General features: G+C 42.1%; 1 protein-coding gene and 1 long non-coding RNA gene across 5 annotated transcripts in view; one reads left to right on the forward strand and one right to left on the reverse strand.

Moving 5' to 3' along the window:
• Positions 1-23,799, reverse strand: part of PCDH9 (protocadherin 9) — a 904,042-nt gene that overhangs the window by 226,286 nt on the left and 653,957 nt on the right. The window lies entirely within an intron of this gene.
• Positions 639-18,622, forward strand: LOC115653286. The gene is made up of 3 exons (XR_004000899.1): positions 639-650; positions 5,589-5,590; positions 18,460-18,622. It is a non-coding gene; the product is annotated as an uncharacterized LOC115653286 (long non-coding RNA).

The raw sequence follows: 23,799 nt of genomic DNA on the forward strand, positions 1-23,799 counted from the left end.
GATCTGCTCTTAGCAACACAAACAAGCTTACAGTATTGGAAAGCTTGCCACATTCACATTATTAAAACCAGTTTAAATTAATTAAGCACACTGTAATGCTGATAGACTAGAACTAAAGAAGCAGCACTATAGAAAAAATTCTGATATGACAGAATGATGCAAATAATATATATTTTTTAATTTATCAAAATTTTATTGGAAATTTATATGAAGAGGTATTGAAACAAAGATTTGTTTTTAATTAAAAGCAATCTTTCTGGCTTTTTTGGCTGCAAAATCAGTAATAATGTCATTGTATGACAAAGACAAAGTCGTGTCTTGTTCGATTGCAAGAATAGCAAGACCAGTTAAGCGTTCCTGATTCATTGTAGAGCGGAGATAGTTTTTAATGAGCTTTAGTTTTGAGAAACTCCGTTCTCCTGATGCTACTGTTACAGGAATTGTCAGTAGAATACGAGTGGCAATGTACACATTAGGATATATGTCAACAAGTTTGCGGGTATGAATAAACTGTACAATGTCCATCGCCGATTTTGCATGTGGCAACATTGATGACAGTGTACTCAATTCTTCGTACAGTTCAAGTCCATTTAAATCAAAACTATCACTGTGCTTTAGGAGGCTCTCTAGGTTCTTGCACTTTGTCATTAGTTGCTCTTGTTTTCCTATTTCGTTGAATTTAGTTATGTCATACAAAAATCCAAACTGTTCGTGGTGTACTTGCAAGGTATTAAACCTTTCATCAACAGCAGATACTGCTTTATCCATCACAACATTAAAAAATTCAATCTCAAATTTCTTTTCTGGATCGTCTATGGGCATGATCTGCTGTACAGATTCTTCACAAAGAAGTGTCCCTGTCCTTTTTAACTCATATTAACTATGTATTTACTTTATGAAAGTTGGAGAAAACATTGTGAAAACGTAAAACATTGGCTGCCCAACTTCTGGGCTGGCAAAAGTTATACTGACTCACAGGGAAAAAAAAAGCAGAAGAATCTTAGTACAACATATGGTCACTCTATACCAGGGGTCGGCAACCTTTCAGAAGTGGTGTGCCAAGTTCACTGTAATTTAAGGTTTCTCGTGCCAGTAATACATTTTAATGTTTATAGAAGGTTTCTCTCTATGTCTATATTATATAAATAAACTATTATTATCATCTGAGGTCTTGGCCACCAGTCCTGCTCAGGCCATTGCCAGCTGAGTAAATGAAACTCCAAACCGGCAGTGGGCTGGTGGCTGGAACCCTAAACAAGGATCCCAGGCCCTGCTCAGCCCGCTGCTGGTCTGGGGTTTTGACCACCAACTCCTGCCAGCCAGGATCCCGGCCGCCAACCCCCCCTTAGCCCGCTACCAGCCTGCGATTCTGCTCATCCAGGCTGGCAGGAGGCAGAGTGGGGCTGGCGGCTGAGCTCTTGACTGGCAAGGGGCCGGCAGCCGGAACCACAGAGTAGCAGTAAGCTGAGTGCTGCTGGCACCCCAGACTGGCAGCAGACTGAGCCACTCAACCCCCAACCGGCCCTGCTCAGCCCGCCACCAGCCCACTCAGCCCACTGCTGGCTGAGTGAATGGAACCCCAGGCTGACAGCAGGTTGAGTGGTTCAGCTGGCCTGCTCAGCCCACTGCCAGCCTGGGGTTCCTTGGTGGTCCCCAGGCCAGCAGCAGGTGCTGAGTGGGGCTGATGGCTGGTTTCCCAGCTGGCAATAGGGCAGCAGCCAGAACCCCAGAGCAGTGATGGACTAAGCCGCTCAGCCTGCTGCTGCATACCATCAAAAATCAGCTCACTTGCCACCTTTGACACGTGTACCGTAGGTTGCCGACCCCTGCTTTATAAACTAGTAAGGAGATGAGCATATTACAGTTGTTGGAGGGCTCTTATCAGGAGTAACAGGCTATAGGAAAGTCAGTCAACATTTTTGGTTTCTCTGATGAAAACTGGCCCATTCCCTGCCTCAAACCAAACCTGTCACTAATAACTGTCAACAACTTAATTTTCTGTTTTTGGCTAAGATATTGATTTAAAAAAAAATATTGAAATTGGATTCAGGATTGTTAGCAAGAATATTTGGCAAACAAAGTTGTTAAATGACAATCTAAATGGCCTTAGATGGAGTTTACCACCCGCTTTGGGCTGCATTCCCAAGCAACCCGACTCCAAGAAGACCCGGTCCCGGCGCGCCGGGGGCCGCCACCGGCCTCACACCGTCCACGGGCACCTCTTAACGGTTTCACGCCCTCTTGAACTCTCTCTTCAAAGTTCTTTTCAACTTTCCCTTACGGTACTTGTTGACTATCGGTCTCGTGCCAGTATTTAGCCTTAGATGGAGTTTACCACCCGCTTTGGGCTGCATTCCCAAGCAACCCGACTCCAAGAAGACCCGGTCCCGGCGCGCCGGGGGCCGCCACCGGCCTCACACCGTCCACGGGCACCTCTTAACGGTTGAGTTGGTGGTTCCAGAGCCACAGAGCCTGCCTCACCTCACCTCAGCCGGGGGGAAAGAGTCACACTCACAGGTGAGCTCCTTCCCCAACCCCTACCCCCATCCCTTCCCAGAGACCCCAGCAGCCAATCCCATTCCTCAGACTGTGCTGCATTGGGCTCTCTCTAGGACCCAGCAGCCCTGCTTCTACACTGTCTGGGCTGCCTGCAGAGTGGTGCCCCCAGGCAGAGTGAGGCCCTACGCAGCTGCTTATTCTGCCTATGCCTAAGGATGGCCCTGCTAGGAAGTTTAGACTTGAAATTAGATGAAGGTTTCTAACCATTAGAGGAGTGAAGTTCTGGAACAGCCTTCCAAGGGGAGTAGTGGGGGCAAAAGACATATCTGGCTTCAAGACTAAGCTTGATAATTTTATGGAGGGGATGGTATGATGGCATAGCCTAATTTTAGCAATTAATTCATCTTTGATTATTAGCAGGTAAATATGCCCAATGGTCTGTGATGTTAGATGGGGTAGGATCTGAGGTACTAAAGAGACTTTTTTCCTGGGTACTGGCTGATGAGTCTTGCCCACATGCTCAGGGTTTAACTGATCGCCATATTTGGGGTCGGGAAGGAATTTTCCTCCAGGGAAGACTAGCAGAGGTTCTGGAGGTTTTTCACCTTCCTCTGCAGCATGGGACATGGGTCACTTGCTGGAGGAGTCTCTGCACCTTGAGGTCTTTAAACCACGGTTTGAGGACTTCAATAACTCAGACTTAGGGGTTTGTTCCAGGAGTGGGTGGGTGAGATTCCGTGGCCTGCATTGTGCAAGAGGTCAGACTAGATGACCATAATGGTCCCTTCTGATCTTAAGTCTATGAATAAGCCTATTGGCTCTTGCACATTCAAAGGAAATCTTATAAGGCCTTCCCCCTGCCCAGAGTGACGTGAGAAAAATCTCTTCCACCACCATCCTGAGATAAGAATAAGAGCAGGTTTGGGGTTTTGCGATAGGCTGGAAATGACTTACTTAGCATGGGCACTGTGGGGTTCATTTGCCTTCTTCTCAGCAACTCGGGGACCTGGTTGGGTAAGGTAGGTTGCAAAATTTATTCTGACACCACTTTGCAAGTGCTCACTGCAGGTATTCATTACTTAGGGGGCCCCTGGAAGTGGATTTAAGGGAAAGTATTTCCTAAAGAAGGCAGGGAAGGGTGTCCTAATGTCTGCAAGGAAACAAACTCATCTCTACTAAGTTGGATCATAAAGAATTTGAACAAAAATAGTCAAGTTTATATATAAATCTCTGACTTCTCTTCGGGAATTATTTTCCCTTCTTCCTCAAAGGAGCGTTTGGTAAAACCCTTTAAAAATATTATTTCACAATATTAGCTATCAGCTTCTATAACTGTCACTTACAAGGGAAGTGGCTCTTTCCCATCTTTAATTCTGATGAGTCTTAGGGACTTGATGGCCCCATTTATGTAAATAGAAAAATAACTATTAATACTGCGAGAAATAAAGATATATTTTACAGACACAGTCTGCAGAAGAGAAAAATGAGGGGGGATTTGATAGCAGCTTTCTACTACCTGGAAGGGGGTTCCAAAGACGATGGATCTAGACTGTTCTCAGTGGTAGGAGATGACAGAACAAGGAGTAATGGTCTCAAGTTGCAGTGGGGGATATTTAGGTTGGTTATTAGGAAAAACTTTTTCACTAGGAGGGTGCTGAAGCACTGGAATGGGTCACCTAGGGAGGTGGTGGAATCTCCTTCCTTAGAGGTTTTTAAGGTCAGGCTTGACAAGCTGCGATGATTTAGTTGGGAATTGGTCCTGCTTTGAGCAGGGGGTTGGACTAGATGACCTCCTGAAGTCCCTTCGAACCCTGGTATTCTATGATTCTATGACACTGGTCCCCCTGTTCAACAGCCTTTCAGACTCCATTATTTTTAAACAGTAGATGGCCTCTTTCTTAGAACAATATAAATTAAATGAAGCCTCAGTAATGATGTATCAATACTTTAATTACAATTAGTTTTAAGAAGCCAATTAATTTTCATAGGACATTGGGGGGAAGGGGGAAATCAAAAGATATGGGCAAAACTTACTCAGTTTTTTGTTACAACTAATTCTTTTGTAAAGAAGATGTGTTTCATTTTGTTTTTGTTTTTCATCACCATTATGTTTGTGATTATTGAAAACTGAAATTTCTTGACGAAAATGAAGATTTTCCATTAGTTTTTACATTAGTAAAAAAAAAATTTGTAAAAAATAGTTTAAAGAATTTTGACCAGTTCTATATAAGACGGTATTAATCAGAATACTGATTAATGGCCGATGTGCAATTTTAAAATATTTTTTGTATTAAATCCTCTGTATATTTATAATGTCCTAATGGCCAAGTATTTTGTAATAAAGGAAGTGAGAAAAGAAATTAAAATGCATCAAGGTCCTTTAACTTTACTCACCTTTAGCCATGGAACAAGTATATCATTGAGAATAAGACCTAGAAATCAACAAACTTATTTATTTCCATATATCAGTGTATATCCTAAAGTATGCCATAAAAATCAGATCCAAAATAAAATATTTGATGTTTATTTTGGCATTTTATTTATTCTATATACAGATCTTCTCTTTCCCCAGTCCTTGGCCTGACAATGAATAAATTGTATGCTTTATCCAGTTAAATACCACACATCTTGATCTCAGCACTGATTTAGTTGCATCATAGTCCCAGGAAGTTTACACTCTGGGGAAAGTATGAAATGCTGCCTTCTGAAATACATCACTAATCACTTTGTATAGACCTGTGTGAAACCTCTCTGACTTTTAGCAGAGGTCTTGCCCTTTGGCCAGCACTGTTGTACAGCCTCAATGGGAGACAATGTTTTTTCTTCTCTCATTTCACATTTGTTTTCTGCGTAGTTATTTGCATGCCAGAGGTGTTCTTTAGTTCTTTCAAAGAACAACCTTACATCGCTGAAGAAAAAACAATGCTGCTACACTTTGAATTGAGTTTTCCACCTTTGAACCACTTGTGCCTCACATTCTTGGCATGTTGCTGGTATTAGACTCAGGTGGTAATAAGGCATTGAGTTCAGGGGATGATAAAGAACTGAGTTTGACACACAAAGGATAAATGAGAATTGCTGATAGAAAGCTGTTCTACTTTTACATTCAATGTGAGGGGAGGTGGGTGTATTTCCATTTCCCTGTCAGGTACCTGAAAACAACAGACCTTATCCCTGCTTAATCTCAATGGGTTACCTTCATAAGCTCTTTAAAAAGTTATATATGGAAGCCTAGAATAAGCCGATTAGCAATTGTTGTTTGCAATCGGACATCAGCAAAGTACATAATAAGACTGAAACATCACCAAGAATACAGAATGAAGGGGGAAAATAGACATAGTGCTGTCACTTCAAGACTTGGCAGACATAAGGGTCACACAAAACGCAAATTGCTCATCCACACAAACAAACCCCTTCCACTCAGAGACAGACATCTTAGCTTCTCTCTCTCCTTGAAGAGGGCACCTCTGCTGCCACTACTTAAGCAGCAAAAGCTCCATTTTTTTAAAAAGCATTGCCTGCGTACACATTTATTCCTCTAAACTCAAATTCTGACCTTCAGGGATTATGAAACAATAATTGATCACAGTCAGTTATGTTTGATCACGATAAATGTCTTTATGATGGCAGATTCATTTAAATGCCAGCTACATGCCAACCTGCTAGATCTGAGCATTTTTTATGTTTACTGCACTAATGCAAATTTATTAATGCATTATGACATACCTGCCAAATTTTTGTATCGAACGGTTAGCATTTCAAAATTCCTTCCTCAATACTAATACTTGTGCAACAGCAGTTCGGTTTTGACAATATGTCTTTTTTTTTAATCTAACATGGCAGAGATACCAGTGCTGAGCAAGCTACAAAGCCTAATATCATCTTCTGAATAGAGTTTTAGCTGGCCTTGTATCTTCTATGATGACATATTGAGTCCTGATAGGCCATTTGTCAGTCTTAAACAACAGTAAAGATTGAGAGAGTGCAGAAAGAGGGAGAGACTTGATTAACAGTAAAAGTAACACAAAATAGCATGTAAGCTATAAAGTTATCCCCTGAGATTAGACAACCATTTGATTTAATTTTTCCTGACAGTTCAGTATAATATCACATTAGACACATTGTCCTTGGCTATCACTTGTTTCTTCCCCCTGTTTGTCCATAGGAATCTTCTGGACACCATCCTATTTCAGACAAAGCAAATAAACCAGTAACTATTGGAAATACAGGTTATGGTGCAAGCAGGGTTCCTTATGATTTGTGGGTCCTGTAGATGCTGACATGGGAAAAGGGGGGAGGAGTAGGGAGATATATCTGTTTAATGGTTTCTCACTTCAATCCTATGCCCAGATGTGGAATGTGATTTTTCCAAATAAACCATGACCATAATGGTTGCATTATTTGTGGTCACGCAACTTGCCCCATAGATAATGTTGGTATTTTCCAGTAATATCTGGGAAACTATAGTGTTTGAATATGTTTGTTTTCAGTAAGCTCTTTTTTTGTATGCAGTAACTCCACATTACTGAAACATCTTTAAAACTATGGTAGCTTTTCAGATTGATTAGTAACTTCTTCATAATAAGATGGGTTGGGTTTATAATATAGTTCCTATACAGGCCATTTCATCCATAAATAACAAGCTATTTACTATGGAAATATCTCTATCCTAATTTTAGAGGTGTGGAAACTGAGGCAAGGAGCAATGAAATATCTTGTCCAATGAAACACAAATCAGTGGTAGAGATGGAAATAGAACTCACGTGACTCAACAGTCAGCCCAGCAGTGAGGTATTCACCCTAGCTCCCTAGTACTTCCTGAATTTTAGTGGAGTCCAAAGAGTCAAACAGTGAACGTCAAAATTGTTGAACAGGAAGCAGGGCTAGATGAAGCAGTCCAATAAACAAGAAATACAAACCAAAGTTGTGTTGAGGCTCATAAAAGCTCATATCCCCTTCTTCCCTTCCCACAGTCCACTTAAAATATTCCTGCACCTCTTGAGCACATTCTAATTTCTGACAGTAAGTAGTGACTCTCCTCCTCTGGGGAAGCTCAGCCTTTTGATCCTGAAACATTCATCACTGGATCTCTCAGCTGCTTCCTTCCTAGTCATGGTGGTTGTGAGGGGTCCAAGAATGAGGCAATATCTGATAAAGAAAAACTACTCCACTGAGGCTGTAAAGAATAGAAATAGGACATTGGAGTGGATCCAATAAGCCAGTGTAGGGTGGATCAGGCTCCTCCCCTTTCTGTAGGGCTCCTCCCCATTTGTATTTTCTATGCGCAAGAACCGCAGCATCCCTCACCTGAAGAAGGGAAACTAATGGACTGCAGTGTAAGCCACAAAATCAAATTCTCTCAAGAATCCAGCTTTACGTTTTTTAAGTACTCTGACAGCCAATTCTCTCTGAGACTGGTGGCTGTTAATCTGATTCCTTTACCTTCCTTATCCTCTTAGAAGGACAACATCTACCAATTAGTTAGCAGTACTCTAAATCTGAAAGCAAACATACCAGTACCACAAAGAATCTATAACACTATCTCCATAGGATGAAAAGAATCCTGCTGCTTAATTTAAATCAATTTTAACTACTATAGGAGGTGGCGCAACTAAGACCTCTTTAAGCTCTGCAGGTGTATTCATGCTTTACAATTTCAAGGTAAAAAGAAACTGTTGTAAATGAGGATGCTGGCCAAACCTTTTGTATGTATATGATTATATACAAAGTCATCTCACACATCACAAGAACATCCTTTTCTACTCAATTCTGCACAATTATGTAACTTTCCCCCCACTCCCTGAACGTGAGTCTGAACAAAAAATGAATACAAATGGTGCTGGATGGCTGCCCCCTGCAGAGGCAAATTCCTCAAACTTCTGATGCAGAAGTGTAGCTCTGCATTCCCTGAAAACATAGGTGCTGCTTATTTGGCCCTATCCAGTTCTTTGTATGTTAAGATGGTCACAAAATATTTATTAATCAGGGTCAATACTGTTTAGCTTTTAATATCAGAACTTTCTCTGCATTTTGAAAGTTATATATAAAAATTAATAAATCAATTGCATAAGAAATATAGACTATATGAGCCCTCTGAATACTGCTAAAGGAATCTAATCTTAAGCATTCAGCTAGTGTCCCTTTAACTGAAATGTACTGTGGCACCTATAATGTATTCATCCGAGGAAGGACTTCAGCATCTGAAATATCAGTATTTGTTATTTCAGCCCACTTTTGACTTTGGTTTGTTGGAGGATGAGGAAAGAATTTATTAAATAAAATTTGGAAAACAGCAACCTCTCTGTGTTTGAGTTCCCCAACTGTAAAATGGGGATAAAATACCTTCTTCTCTTACCTGATTTCTGTTGTCTACTTAGACCATAAGATCTTTATGGCAGAAACTCTCTTATTCTCTGTTTATACAACACCCATCAAAATGGGGCTGCAATCTCAATTAAGACTATCAGTGCCGCTGGAATACAAATATAAATAATAAATTGGCATTTGTTTTTGCTTTTTCCCCCACATGCTATAATTCAGGGCTTGGCAACCTCTGGCACGTGGCTCACCAGGGTAAGCACCCTGGCGGGCTGGGCCAGCAGGGTGGCTCCAGACACCAGCGCAGCAAGCGCGTGCCTGAGGCGGCAAGCCGGGGGGTGACGTGCCGGTTGTTGTGATGGTGGCAGTTCGGGAGCCTTTGGTGGCGTTTCTGCGGGAGGTACACTGGTCCCAAGGCTTCGGCGGCAATTTGGTGGTGAGTACGCTTAAGGCGCGGGACCAGCAGGTCACCCGCAGAACCGCTGCCGAATCCACGGGACCGGCGGACCTCCCGCAGAAATGCTGCCGAAGGATCCCTGACTGCCGTGCTTGAAGCGGCAAAAAACAGAGCCGCACCTGCGGGCCAGTTTGTTTACCTGCCACTTCAGCAGGTTCGGCGGACCCCAGCTCCCACTGGCCGTGGTTCGCTGTCCCAGGCCAATGGGGGTGGCGGGAAGTCATGGCCAGTACTTCTCTCACCCGCGCCGCTTCCTCATATATCTGAGGAAAATGAAGAGGCACGTGAGTACCTTGAGGATGCAGTATGAAGCATTCTTTCTATGCAGAATTGTGTAGGTCACATCATTAGTAGGGCACAGGGCTTTCATTACAAAGGACATTGTCAGCAGGTGGAATACGAGAGGATTCTAACAGTTTACTTTAACCGCCTGAGTATGTACTGGAGTCTTCACCCATGCTACCCCAGCTACACTGCTATTTTTAGCATGCTAGCTAAAGCAGAGTTAGTGCAGGTATCTGTACATCAGCTTGGAATCACATTTCCCAGTTCAAACGTACACATACCCTGAGGGTAAGGGAGTTACAAATGGCTGTGAAGTGCTTCTTAAATTGTACACCTGTGCAATTCTTTCTGAGGAGTTGTATGCACTCCAGGTAAAGTGAGTGTGGTCTGTGTCAGGTGTAGCTGTACTATTTTTTTTCTTTGTCCTCTCAGAGTATGTCTACACAACAAAGAAAAATCCTTGGCTGGACCATGCCAGTCGATTCAGGTTTGCAGGGCTGGAACTGCAGGGCTATTTCATTGCTATGTTGATGCACAGGCTCAGCCTGGAGCCAGAGATCTGGGACCCTCTCACCTCTCATGGTCCTAGAGTCCAGGGCCCAGCCCCCACCCCGCCCCGTCCCCAAACCTCCACCCTGCCCTGCCTCTTCCTCTTCCCACTCCACCCCTTCCCCAATATCCTCACCCACAACCCGCCTCTTCCTGGCCATGCCCCACCCCCACTCCACCTCATTCTGCCCTCTCCCCCGACCATGCCCTGTGCTTGCTTCTCCCTCTCCCCCCAGTGCCTTCTGCACACCACGGAACAGCTGATAGCAATAGGCGGTAGGCACTGAGAGGAAGGGGAAGGCGCTGATTGGCAGGACCGTGGGAGGCACTCAGGGAGGGAAGCTAGCCACTGGTGAGTGCTCAGCACTCACCATTTTTTCCATATGTGCTCCAGCCCTGGAGCACTCACAGAGTTGGCGCCTATAGCACTCTTCAGTAAGTGAACTAAAGCAAGTCGGGCTCCTGATTTTTATCAACAGGCATACAGTAACTCACTTTAGGATGGGTAGCTCAAATTCCTCCTTCCTTTGAAAACACTTGGTGCTCAATTTTGAAGCATTAATTCAGTGGCCAGTTTGACTCTCAATCAATGTACTTTTTGATAGAAACTAATCCTCATGTTTTCCTTATTATACATAGAAGGAGAGAAATAGTCATTTGATTGCATCTTTCTTTTGCCCCTGCACTTCATTTAGCTATAGGCAGTGCTGTGAAACTGAAATAGCCTGCGAAGATTCAGTCACAGCACTGTTACACTGAGTGTAGCATACATCAGCACTGACAGAGCCTATGGTGCTTCTGTGAATATTGCCAGTGTAATCTGTTTTCAGAGTTATTGAAATACATCAGAAATTTAAAAATGGCTTTTTGTGAGGAGTGACAAAAATATAGTTATTAACACCTAGTGTCACTTTTCTTTGTTTTTGGCTGCAAAAACAGATGCTTGGATATTGTTTTCCATACTTTTTTGTGGCACAATATTTTCCTCCCACCACTCCTATAGGCCAGCTGTTTTAAAACACACTTCTGGCTAAAAAGTGGCTGCAAGAAAGATCATCCATTAATAGACCAAGCTGGCAAGTCAACAGTCACTACCTAAATTCAGGCTGCCAGCTGAGAGAGGATTATACTTGGTTACCCACTATACAGCATAGAGAGACTGACACGACTAGCTCTGAACCATTAACCTTTTCATGCTTGAACTAAGTAAGTAGCTAAGAACAGGAAAATGCTTCCTCCCCTGAAACACTGCTCTTTGGAGCATAACAAATTAGAAAATGGGATCTTCTGTATTCTGTAATCACAAGAATATGTAATAGTTTGCATAGAGGGTACTTTAAAAAAAAACCTGTTAGCTAGACTGCAAATACACAGTGAAATCTTAGCTTGTTCAAATCAAAGATAGAACTCTCATTTACTTCAACAAGATCACAATTTTACTTCTTATACATGCACAAAAAAAAGTCTACTTAATTTTAAAGTAGATATGTACAATGCTATTTGCTTCATTGAACACAAATATTGAAGTTAATATTTACCTGTTTGGATAAAATGGCATAAACCAGAATTACCAGTTCAAACCTTCTGAGGCTTACAATAACCCAACTGAGTTTTTTCTTCCTATTTAACCATTATTCAAACATTATTCTCTGTTGTACTGTTTTTTGCACAATTCAGTATTTTGTAGCAGGCCTTAAAAAGTAGATTCTTTAGCTCTTTGAAGAAGAGCTAGTGAGGAGGCAAAGGAAAATCAAAGCAGTTTTTTTCCTTCTTTTATCTCCAATTTTAGTAACTTTGCTCTGGATCTCCCATCGAGTTCTATGGGAGTGGTGACTGATTCAAGACTACAGGATACTGTAGAGAGGAAGGATGGTCCAATGGTTAGGACACTAGCCTGAAAATCTGTGTTCAAGTCCCTTTTCTGTCACAGACTTCCTGTCTGTCCTTGGGAAAGTCACTTAGACCCAGATTTTTAAAGGTGTTTAGTCACTGAAAGATTCAGGTAGGCAGATTTTCAAAAGGTCCAGGCATCTTACTCCTCTGTGCCTTAGTTTCCTATCTGTAAAGTGTGCAAAGTAATACTTCCCTACTGGACTGTGTTGTAAAGATAAATATATTAAAGGTTGTGAGGCACTCAAACACTTACAATAATGGGGACCATATAAGTAATTTGGATAGACAATAAGGGCCACAATTGTGCCATCCTTATTCACAATGAGTAATACTATATTACTCAAGGAGTCCTACTGAAATCAGTGGATCTACTTATGGCATAAGATATGACAACTTGAATAAGGACTGCATAATCAGCCTGCAAATTATTTTGTTTTAGTGGCTGACATTAGTTTTCATTAGGAGTGTAGTGTCCAGGTTGTTGTTATTTGGGGTGGGAGGCTGGTACAATTATTATAATTCTTTCACAATGAATTGGCATGCTCTACATGTGTATATTGTTTAATTTATGAGTGTAAAAATCCCATTTGCAAACTGCTGAAGAGTTCATTTCATTAATCTTTTAGGAAGAGTTTCTGTCAGGTATTTTAACTATCGGCTCCAAGCTACTTGATGGATTCAAAAAGAAAATATTAGTTGGATCACTAATTAAATAGCCAGAGTTTTGGTTTTAAGGGCTTTTTAGTGGGAGGGGGGAAAATGATATTTTTCTTGTTAACCTTGCCTGGCATTGACTGGTGACTTTAGAAATCTTGTTACAGGACAAATATTTTACCTTCAATTGGCTATTTACTTAAGCTTTAGATGTCCGGAACACCGTCCTTTGAGAACATGCCTTCAATCTGCCCTTTAATCACAGTTGCATTAGCCGCTGTCAATAGCCAGCAGCTTCCATGAATGTTTAATTCAGAGATGACTATTCTTTACTGTATGTATACTTTAGGTCAGCGGTTCTCAAACTGTGGGTCAGGACTGCAAAGTGGGTCACAACCCCATTTTAATGGGGTCACCAGGACTGACTTAAGACTTGCTGGGATCCAGAGCCAAAGTTCAAGGGCTTCAGCTCTGAGCAGTGGAGCTCAGGTTACAGGCCCCCTGCCTGGATTTGGCCCCCACCAGGCGGGGCTAGGGCAAGCTCAGACTTTGGCCCCCCCTTCTGGGGTTTGTAGTAATTTTTGTTGTCAGAAGGGGGTCGCAGTGCAACAAAGTTTAAGAACTCCTTCTTTAGGTGAATTGTGGACAAATCAACAAGTACAGTCCCCAGAAGCTACCGGACACCAGTGATAGGGCAGCCATTGCATCATGTTAAGTTTCTCTTTTACAAGGTAGCAGAGGCTCATATTTGACTTCTGTTCTGTGATGGAGTTAGTCAGTTAGCTGTCCTGAACACATTTGACAAATTTAGGGCTGGATTGTGAGTAGCATCTTTTGACACAAGCAGTCCCATTGACATCAGTGGGACTATTCATGGAGTTAGGTGGTATTCAGAATGAGTAAGGCTAGTAGAATGTGAGAATCTTTTAATGGATATTATATATCATAGTGTTAATAGCTACTGATACAGTTTTCAATTAGGTTGTTTTGCTGCCATGTCAAAAATGTAATATACAATGGACTAAACTACTTCAGAAAGGTTTCCATCAGTAGAGCTGAAGTGGGTAATTTGGACAATATTCCATAACTAATTCCACACAAAGAGATAAAAAGAGAGAAAGATAGGGAAAAGAGGGAGCACATAGGAAATCCATTAGTGCAGGTGTAATCCACACACCTTCTGGGTGCGGTGTTCTGTCCCATCTAGTGGCACCGAGAGAGAGAGAGGCTCATGCACTAAACTCCAAAGATCTCAGGTTCAATCCCGCCCACTGAGAACTGGCGTCTGTCGGTCTTACACAGGACTAGTGATATATATATTTTTTTTTTGGTCAAGGTCTAAATTTCTTGGTCAAGGTATAGTCAAGGTCCAGACTCCAGAGAAAATAATAAAACAAAACAACAATAATAATAATTAGTTAATAAAATGATTTTGGGGTCCATTCAAAAGCATCTGGCAGTAAGGATTTGGCCTGTGGTCTGCCTATTGACTACCCCTGCACTAGTGTTTCAGCCAATTAACAAAGAACGAAGAACTAAATTCAGCTTTGCTTTAAGACAGTACAACTCTCCTTTAATTAAATGGGAGTTGGTAATGATATGGCTCAATTTGGTCTCTGATCTACAATGCACTCGACCTAAGTTGGACGTATGCATCTGCTGTGGAATTTCCAATATGCACTAACAACCAGGAAACAATTAATAGTATTTTTAGAGATTTCTAAAAAAACAAAATGTAGTAGCCACTAAAGACATAAAATTATATTAATGGAGACTACGTTAAGGGAGGCAATGGATGCACAAATACTAAGCCCCACAAGAGATTTGCATATGATGTGGGAAGCTTATTGAAAGTTAGGTAGTTAGACACATCTGTCTGACAGAAAACTACACTCCAAGTGACTTCATTGATCTTGCCTTTATTAATATAGACATATAGCCTAGTATACAGATAATTTATTGGGGGTAAGAGCACCAACCAAAACAAAGCATTACATTGCACACACAATTTCCCCCCTGGGTAGAAGATGAGAAAAGACTGAACTACATGTGACAGACATTAGTCACATCACTACCGCAAGGCACTCAGATACCAGTGTGATGAGGGTAGAATAAGAACCTGAATAAAAAGGGAATAGAAGTGAATCTGTCCACTGCTCAGCCCGATATTTTGAAGCAATTCTGGTGGTGTTGAAATTGCTGAGCAAGCTGGGTAATTCAGGGTCAGCCCATATCTCATTGTAAGGAAGACACATAATTATTTTGCAATTTTAAAAAGCCAGATAATTTAAAATTAAATATAAATAATTTGCAGGACATGACACACAGAAACTAAAATGTACCAAAAAAAATCAATATACCACAGAGTTGGTTCTGATTGGAATTAATCAATCAGACTATCACATAAAGCCTGCCAGTGTGTGCCTCTCCTTAATGAAAAGGAAAGCCAGGAGCATGGAGAAATCACAGTGTTTAATGTCATTTCTCATCCTTGCATTTTCAACTGTAATAACAAACACAGTGTCAAACTATTTGGCCAAAGGCCAGCAACCCAGTAACTGGCCACTATCTTCACCACAAATGAGATAAAGAAGATATAGACTACTCATAAAATTCTAGTCTTCCTATCTTAAACCACAGTGCTACTGCAAATAGAATGTACTATGCCTCTTTTTTACATTTTAAGGTTACCAATTATTCCTTAACTAGATATACATACTGTAAAGATTAACCTATAAGAGATTCGAACAGTTATTTTAATTAAAATAAATGAGTGTTTTAGTCTGGATATCTTTGATCATTGTCATGTTAACTAACTGAATACCAATGAAGTCTTTGAATAGCAAGCTCTGTTGGGATTTGTGCACCATGCAATGTCCAGCAAGGCTAAAAATCCAGTAGGCTAATGCTTTTGTTTCTTTATTCAGTTTCATCTTAAAGGTAAATGTTATCCAGTGCAGTTTTACATTAAACACCGTCAGTACCTGTTAAGTCTTTTATAGTGAATTGCTACTGTCAAAGGGCTAATCTTCTTTCCTTTTTATCATTATTATTCTACCTGACAAAAGGCTCAGATAGGCTTTATACGGGATACAAGCAATGAAATGAGTTGGTTGCTCATACTCATTAGAGTCATTCTGCTTGTCTAGGTGAGAGACAAAGGTTCACTTAAGTAAAGCTTTCCATCCTAATGACACATGAACAGACAGTGCAAATGTTTTACCTCTGCTTTTCATTAATTTAGCTCACTTACCTCTCCCCTTTCAAAGAGAGAATGGAAGGAGATAGCAGCAAACAATAGCATAAACTCACATACATTTTAATGTCCTACAACTGTGAGTACTTGTCTCTTAAAGATACTGATATTTCCATAGCAAACATCTTCAGATCAGAGGGAAAGCTGTTTGCAGTTTCCATTCCCAAGCAAACTTGAACTGTGTGTGTGGTCTCTTTGATTTAAAGAAAGCAAAAATGTGACAGCAGGACTTCTTATCAAATAAGGGCACTAATTTAAAGAAGAAGCTTTCATGGTAATCCAGAGCCTATCATTCCTCATGATGCCCACATGCAAGAGTCAGAGGTAAGAGTGACTTGTGATGAGCAGGAGATACTAGGCTTACAGCAGGGTATACAAAAGACAATTAAACCTTCTAGCTAGCAATTAGAAACAATACATCCCTTAGCTCTTCTAATAGTTAAAACCAATTAGAGCTCAATCTTGCTCATATAAAGAGAAAAACAGATCATCAGATGGAGTTGACTCATCAAGCCACAGAGTGACCTCTTGACATTGTGATTATCATCTCTGCATCACTCCAGGTCCATCACTGTTGGCACAACATTGCACCACAGTGACTCATTGTGTCTCTCAGCAGCTCCATTTGATGCAATGGGCATGGTGTACATTTAATTACTTGACAGGAGCTACAGAAAGGATAGCTCTTGCCCAATAACTCCTTTCTCTCCTCTTTCTACCACCACAATCCTACTTCTCATTGCTTGGAACATATGGGGAAGAAAGGGGGATTTCTCTGCTTTTTGCTCCTTCTCTCACCACCAGCTGATCTGAGGAGACTGTTGGCCGAGAACAGTCTGAGGAGACTGTTGGCCAACTGAGCTGACTCACATAAGTTTCCATTTCAAGAAATGGAACTATGTTGAAATGTGTAGATTATGTACTGATTTTAACATAGTGTCTAAAAAAAAGTTATAGTAATGTTAAAAACTCACTCACTCACCCTGACCCTCATCCTCTCCTCCACCCTGCTCTCTGGAATTCCATATTGTTCACTTATGTTTAATTTAATAACCCAGCAGGAATTATACTAGTTATAATTGCCAGAAAAATACTTTCCAAAGTCTGCAGAATAAATAAATATAGGCGGACAATAAGGGCTGGCATAGTCTACTGACTTGAGTGGAAATGTTAAGTTTTCCTGAAGATATGGCCCTGTACTATTCAGTGGAAGCCCCTAACAGAGGATTTAAGCATAAAACAAAATTCAAATTAATACTGAAGAATAATAATACTAAAATAGCTCAATGTACCATTTGCAATTCTGGTTATAGACACTGGGACTGCTCCTCAATTAGTGTTAATCAGTATACCTCCACTGTGTTCAGTGGATCTGTGGCAGTTTAAAGCACCTCAGGGAGGGGCTTTGAAAGAACAGCAGGGGAAAGAAAACTCATGGTGCCTTTACACATTGCACACAACCGCGCTTGGGGCCACAACTTGCCTGTGGGCTTGAGGGGGGGGGGGTCTTTGCCTGATTTGAATCCTTCTGTCGAGACAGTTAAGCCTACTGGCTCTCATGTACCCAAGGGAGGACTTATAAAGTCCTCCACCTGCCCAGGATGTCTTTCCCCCCTTGTGATTAGAATAGGAGCAAGGTTTGCTTTGGGCATCATGGGGATAGGAAGAAGTTTATCCTTACTGCTTAATTGGACCAGCAGTTGTTTCAATTTTTATTTTTGATAGATAGATAGATAGATAGATAGATAGATAGATAGATAGATAGATAGATGATAGATAGATGATAGATAGATGATAGATAGATGATAGATAGATAGATAGATAGATAGATGATAGATAGATGATAGATAGATAGATAGATAGATAGGATTTCCTCTCATCATCCCACGGACTCAGTAGGTAGGTTAGATTGTAAAATCTGTCATGTCACAACCTGGTAGATGCTCAGAACATTTGCTCATTCAGCAGCGGGACTGGTTCCCTGATAAAATGGAATTAGAAGCGGATTAGGAGATGCCATCTCCTAAAGAAGGTGGGGAATGGAGTTGGGGCTCCTAATGATGGTACAGTGAGGAAAACCCCCTAACCTTTCCCTTATCCCTCTGACTAGGGGAGGATGATAGTGTCCCAGCAACAGTGCTAGTGTAGGCCTGAGACCTCATCAACCCCCTCCTACCCCTAACCCCATATTAAACCAGCCTTGGGAGAAACTCAGGCCTGGTCTACACTACGCATTTATACCGATTTTAGCAGTGTTAAAGCAATTTAACGCTGCATCTGTCCTCACAACAAGGCCATTTATATCTATATAAAGGGCTCTTTAAACCGGTTTCTGTACTCCTCCCGGACAAGAGGAGTAGTGCTGAAATCAGTATTACCGTATCCGATTAGGGTTAGTGTGGCCGCAAATCTACGGTATTGGCCTCTGGGCGGTATCCCACAGTGCACCACTGTGACCGCTCTGGAAAGCAATCTGAACTTGGATGCACTGGCCAGGTAGACAGGAAAAGCCCAGGGAACTTTTGAATTGCATTTCCTGTTTGCCCAGTGTGGAGCTCTGATCAGCACGGGTGGCGATGCAGTCCCAAATCCAAAAAGAGATCCATCATGGATTGTACGGGAGATACCGGATCTGATGGCTGTATGGGGAGACAAATCTGTTCTATCACAGCTCCGTTACAGAAGACGAAATGCCAAAGCATTTGAAAAAAATCTCCAGGCTATGATGCAGAGTCCACAGCACAGTGCTCTGTGACAAGCGTAACGGAAAGCCAAAGAATCAAATGGATGCTCATGGAGGAAGGGAGAGGGGACTGAGGACTCCAGCTATCCCACAGTCCCCGCAGTCTCTGAAAAGCATTTGCATTCTTGGCTGAGCTCACAATGCCTGTAGGGTCAAACACGTTGCCTGGGGTGGTTCAGGGTATATCTCATCAATTTACTCCCCCTCCCCCCCATGAAAGAAAAGGGAAAAAAATCGTTTGTTGACTTTTTTCCAATATCACCGTATGTCTACTGCATGCTGCTGGCAGACACGGTGCTGGGGCAATGAACAGCAGCATCCTCTTCCCTCCCTTCCCTGGTGGCAGACAGTACAGTGCAGTAGGACTGGTAACCGTCCTCGTCATCAGCCCGTGAGTGCTCCTGGCTGGCCTCAGGTGAGGTCAGCTGGGAGCGCCTGGGTAAAAATAGGAATGACTCCCAGTTATTCCCAGCAGATGGTATAGAACGGCTGGTAACCGTCCTCACCATAGCAACTGGGGGCAGTACTCCATAAGCCCCCCCCCTTCATGTCTAAAGAAAAGATTCTGTACTGCCTGGACTATCACAGAGCGGGATGCTGCGCTCCTCTCCCCTCCACCATTTAATGTCCTGCCTGGACTATCATAGCAGCTGGAGGCTGCCTCCCCCTCATTTTATCTCACTAAAAAGTCAGTGTTGCTTATTCCTGCATTCTTTATTACTTTATCACACAAATGGGGGGACCCTGCAATGGTAGCCCAGAAGGGTTGGAGGAGGAGGGAAGCAATGGGTGGGGTTGTTGCACAGACACCCCCTAGAATGGCATGCAGCTCATGATTTCTGTGGGATCTGACAAGGAGCGGCTGTGCTCTCTGGTTCTCTGATACGCTGGTTCTCCAGTACACTTGCCCCATATTCTAGGCAGGACTGACTTTATTTTTAGATACAACATAAAGGAGGAAATGACCTGGGGGCTCATTCCCATTTTTGTCTTTGTACCCCCGGCCGACCTCAGCGAAGGTCAGCCAGGATCACCTATGACAGCAGCAGACGGTACAGAATGACTGATAACCATCATCTCATCGCCAATTTACAATGGCACAGCAGACGGTACAGAACAACTGGTAACCGTCTCTGCTACCTTGCAAAGGCAAATAAATGCTGCTGTGTATTGCTGCAGTACCGCCTCTGTCAGCAGCATCCAGTACGTATACGGTGACAGTGACAAAAGGCAAAACAGGCTCCATGTTTGCCATGCTATGGAGTCTGCCAGGGCAACCCAGGGAAAAAGGGCATGAAATGATTGTCTGCCGTTGCTTTCACGGAGGAAGAAATGAGTGACAACATTTACCCAGAATCACCCGCGAGACTGTTTTTGCACCATCATTGGGATCTCAACCCAGAATTCCAATGGACGGGGGCGACTGCAGGAACTATGGGATAGCTACGGGATAGCTACCCATAGTGCAAGGCTCCAGAAATCGACGCTAGCCTCGGTACATGGACACACACCACCGAATTATTGTGCTTTGTGTGGCTGCATGCATTCGACTTTATACAATCTGTTTTATAAAATCAGTTTACGTAAAATCAGAATAATCCTGTAGTGCAGACGTACCCTCAGAGAGTTCACCACTAAAATTGAACAAAGGAAATGTTCTGCTGCTGATAAAACCCCCCTGCCCTCCACCTTAGGAATGTCCCTAATGAGAGTTATAACCACTAAGCTTGTAAAGACACTGGGAAATTAGGGAGGATACAGAAAGAGACTCAACAAATGGTAAAATAAGCTCTGACCAGTATTTTATGCTGATCATCTGGACAAATAGAGAAGGTCAAAATTAAGTTACAATTTGGGCATGAAAGATAAAATGTAAAGAACTTGTGCAGCAAGGAGGACACATGGGTGCTGGAACTCTGACCCCTCTGCACGACCATGACGTACACAGACATCATTGAGAACTCCCAAATGAATGAATCCTGACTGGCCATCGCGTGAAATTTGTCCGTATATTGGGAGTGGTGAGCATAAGAGATTTGCTTGGTATACGTATTCTGTGTGTATTGCTAATAAATAGATGTTTTGAACACAACCATGTAAGGCTCTTTTGCTGGGAAATGATTCCACAGACCCGTAGAGCCCTGAGCCCCAAGGGATAGGGTGGATACTTAAATGGACCAGGTTTCTTTCTGAGCCCCATGGGTAAGGATAGGTGCCTTTTACACCTTGAGCCCTCAAAAGGGAAAGGGTGGCGGTACCTAAATTGATTGGGTCACGCCTTGAGCCCTCGGTAGGGTATAGGTGGGGTGCCTTAAATTGAGCGGGAAAACCGGCTACCCTTCTCCTTACTTCTTAGACTAGGGGAGGGTGATAGTGTCCCAGCAACAGTGCTAGGAACAAATTAATGGTGGGGGGCGGGGGGGTTTGGAAGCAGCCCTCCACCAGGTAATACAAATGACAAAGAAAGAGTGACCTGCATTGGACAAGTGATTGCTGGATACTTCCCAGATGTAGTACTTAATACAGTTGCAGACCTAATAAACCACATTTCTGATGGCTTGCTGTTGTTCTTGCCTGGGACACTGTTCTATGGAGTCAAAAATGCTTCATTATAGGCCTGATCCTGAAAGGTACTGACAACTCTCAACTCCTCCTGAAGCCTCATCTCCTCACAAAAAATTGACCACCCAAGAAAAATCCCTTCTACTCCCCACCTTGCCAAAAAAAAAAACACCCAAATCAAAACAACATTCATTTAGATAATTTAAGAACAAATAGAACATGAAATCCATGCTGCAAACCCAGTCTCCAGCTCCTTGAGCGAACAGAAAGCAACAGGAAGAAGAATAAAAAAATATGCCACGAGGCCCACCACTATGCTAAGAAATATTTGGAAGATTAGGGTACAGCATATGACATGGTAGTGCTGGTTTTGCAAATTTTGTAATATCAGCTGAAAATTAAATTTGACCTGAACCACACATCAAACTGTCAGTTCCATTCACCTAAATTAAATATAACTTGAGCTGCCTGAACAATAAAATCAGCAAATTAGTTATTAGGTATTTCTCACATGGTAACTAAAGTTAAAAGGTCTCTGAAAACTCTTGAGGCTAATCTTACATGAGATACCACTGAGGACACAATTAAAAGTGTATGTACACTTACACTGTTGATAATTGTCAAACAAACAAACAAAAAATGCCTATGCGAACTTTAAATTTTGACTACTTTTGTTTCTCTCTAAGAGCAATTAATACCTGTTCCCAGAGGAGCAACTGGACTGGAAGGAGGAAAGAAACCCAGGACTCCCTTTGGGGAGATAGTAACAGTAGCATGCATTAAATATGCAAAAGACCATTAGGTGTGATTAAAGATTAATTCTGTGTCATAGACAGAGCCTGAGATCATTACAGGTCATGAATTGCATCTTAATTATTTGGCTTACTGTTTTTATTTAATTAGCTTGGCTTAATGAGTATTTAGTTATAGATGTCCAGGACATCAGAACATTGTGGAGCATATTATTAAGTGACAGGCTCAGCTGCTGACTCTGGTTCAGATAAAAATCTTCCATGTATCCACATATAAGATTGTTTGAGAATAGAGAAAAGTAGGTTCTATATGCCAAAATATATAGTGGGTAAGTTTAAATTCTACTTTCAGGGGAAAAAAAATGGGGGGCTTGTAAATGGGAGCTATGTGCTCATAACCAAAGGTAGAATTTGGCATTGAATACAACAGTTTTCCAGACATAATTGCTGAAGTGCTGTTTGTTATGCCAGATATATGGGGCAAAATACTCTAACTTTGCCCTGCGTACTATACCAGGCACAAAGTACTATCAAGTTTCTGTATTCCAATAACTACCAAGGTCTAACATGACGTATTCACTTGGAACCAGTAGCAAAGGGATTAATTATAAAATAACAGCAGCAACAACAACAACACGGCTAAACTTAATAATGAAATTCTGCAATGAAGCATTGACAAGGCGTCTATAAACTTTTCAAACAGAAGTTATTTTCCTCTGACAGAAAAAAGTAATAAATTAAAGTGTTTTAAAAACATATTTTAAAAAGATATTTTATTGTTCTGGGAACTAGCTGTCTTTTCTGCAAAGCCTTTGAATGACTCTATTCTCCTGCTGTCCCTGACCAATGACAGTCCAAACCAAACATGTTTGGATCCATACGCAGATGACACCATCTCAATGGCCTGGGGTTGTTGGTCGGACTGACAGTCAAGAGACACACAGTCCAGGAGGGAGGGAGAAGTTGTGCTGCCTCCCATTGTCCAGACTCAGCGGGGAGTGGGCAGGCAGACTCTCCCTTCTAGAGGTTTACTCCTTCACTGAGCTTTGCAAAGAAATCCCAAACTTCAGACCACCTCCCTGGGTGGGGACAGACTTTCAGTACCCACAGACAGAAGGAAGGGGGTCAGGACTCTCTCACCAGGTGAAGATTGCTGGACATGTGTGAGTGAGAGGAAGCATTCTGAGGCATGGCAAGGATCAAATGAGAAACAAACTGCCACAGCCTGGAGAGAACTCTGGTCTCCCATGTTTAAAAAAGATGAATTCAAACTGGAACAGGTGCAGAGATGGACTACTAGGATGATCCGAGGAATGGAAAACCTACTTTATGAAAGGAGACTCACAGAGCTTGGCTTGTTTAGCCTAACCAAAAGAAGGCTGAGGGGAGATATGATTGCTCTTTATAAATATATCAGAGGCATACATACAAGAGAGGGAGAGGAATTATTAAAGTTAAGCAACAATGTGGATACTAGAACAAATGGCTATTAGTAAGTTTAGGCTTGAAATCAGGTGAAGATTTCTAACCATAAGAGTTGTCAAGGAACAGCCTTCCAAGGGGAGCAGTGGGGGAAACACACCTAAGTGGCTTCAAAACTGAGCTTGATAAGTTTATCAAGACAGAGGGCTCTGATTTACTAAGGGAATTCTTTTCCAGAATTCTTGCCTGGTGGATCTTGCCCACATGCTTAGGGTTTAATATCACCATATTTGAGATCATCAAGGAATTTTCCCACAGGTCAGATTGGAAGAGACCCCAGGTGGGTTTCGCCTTCCTCTGCAGCATGGGGCACAGGTCACTTGCAGGTTTAAACTGTGTAAACAGTGAA

The sequence above is a fragment of the Gopherus evgoodei genome, chromosome 1 (genome assembly GCF_007399415.2).
Source record: "Gopherus evgoodei ecotype Sinaloan lineage chromosome 1, rGopEvg1_v1.p, whole genome shotgun sequence".
Taxonomy (NCBI): Eukaryota; Metazoa; Chordata; order Testudines; family Testudinidae; genus Gopherus; species Gopherus evgoodei.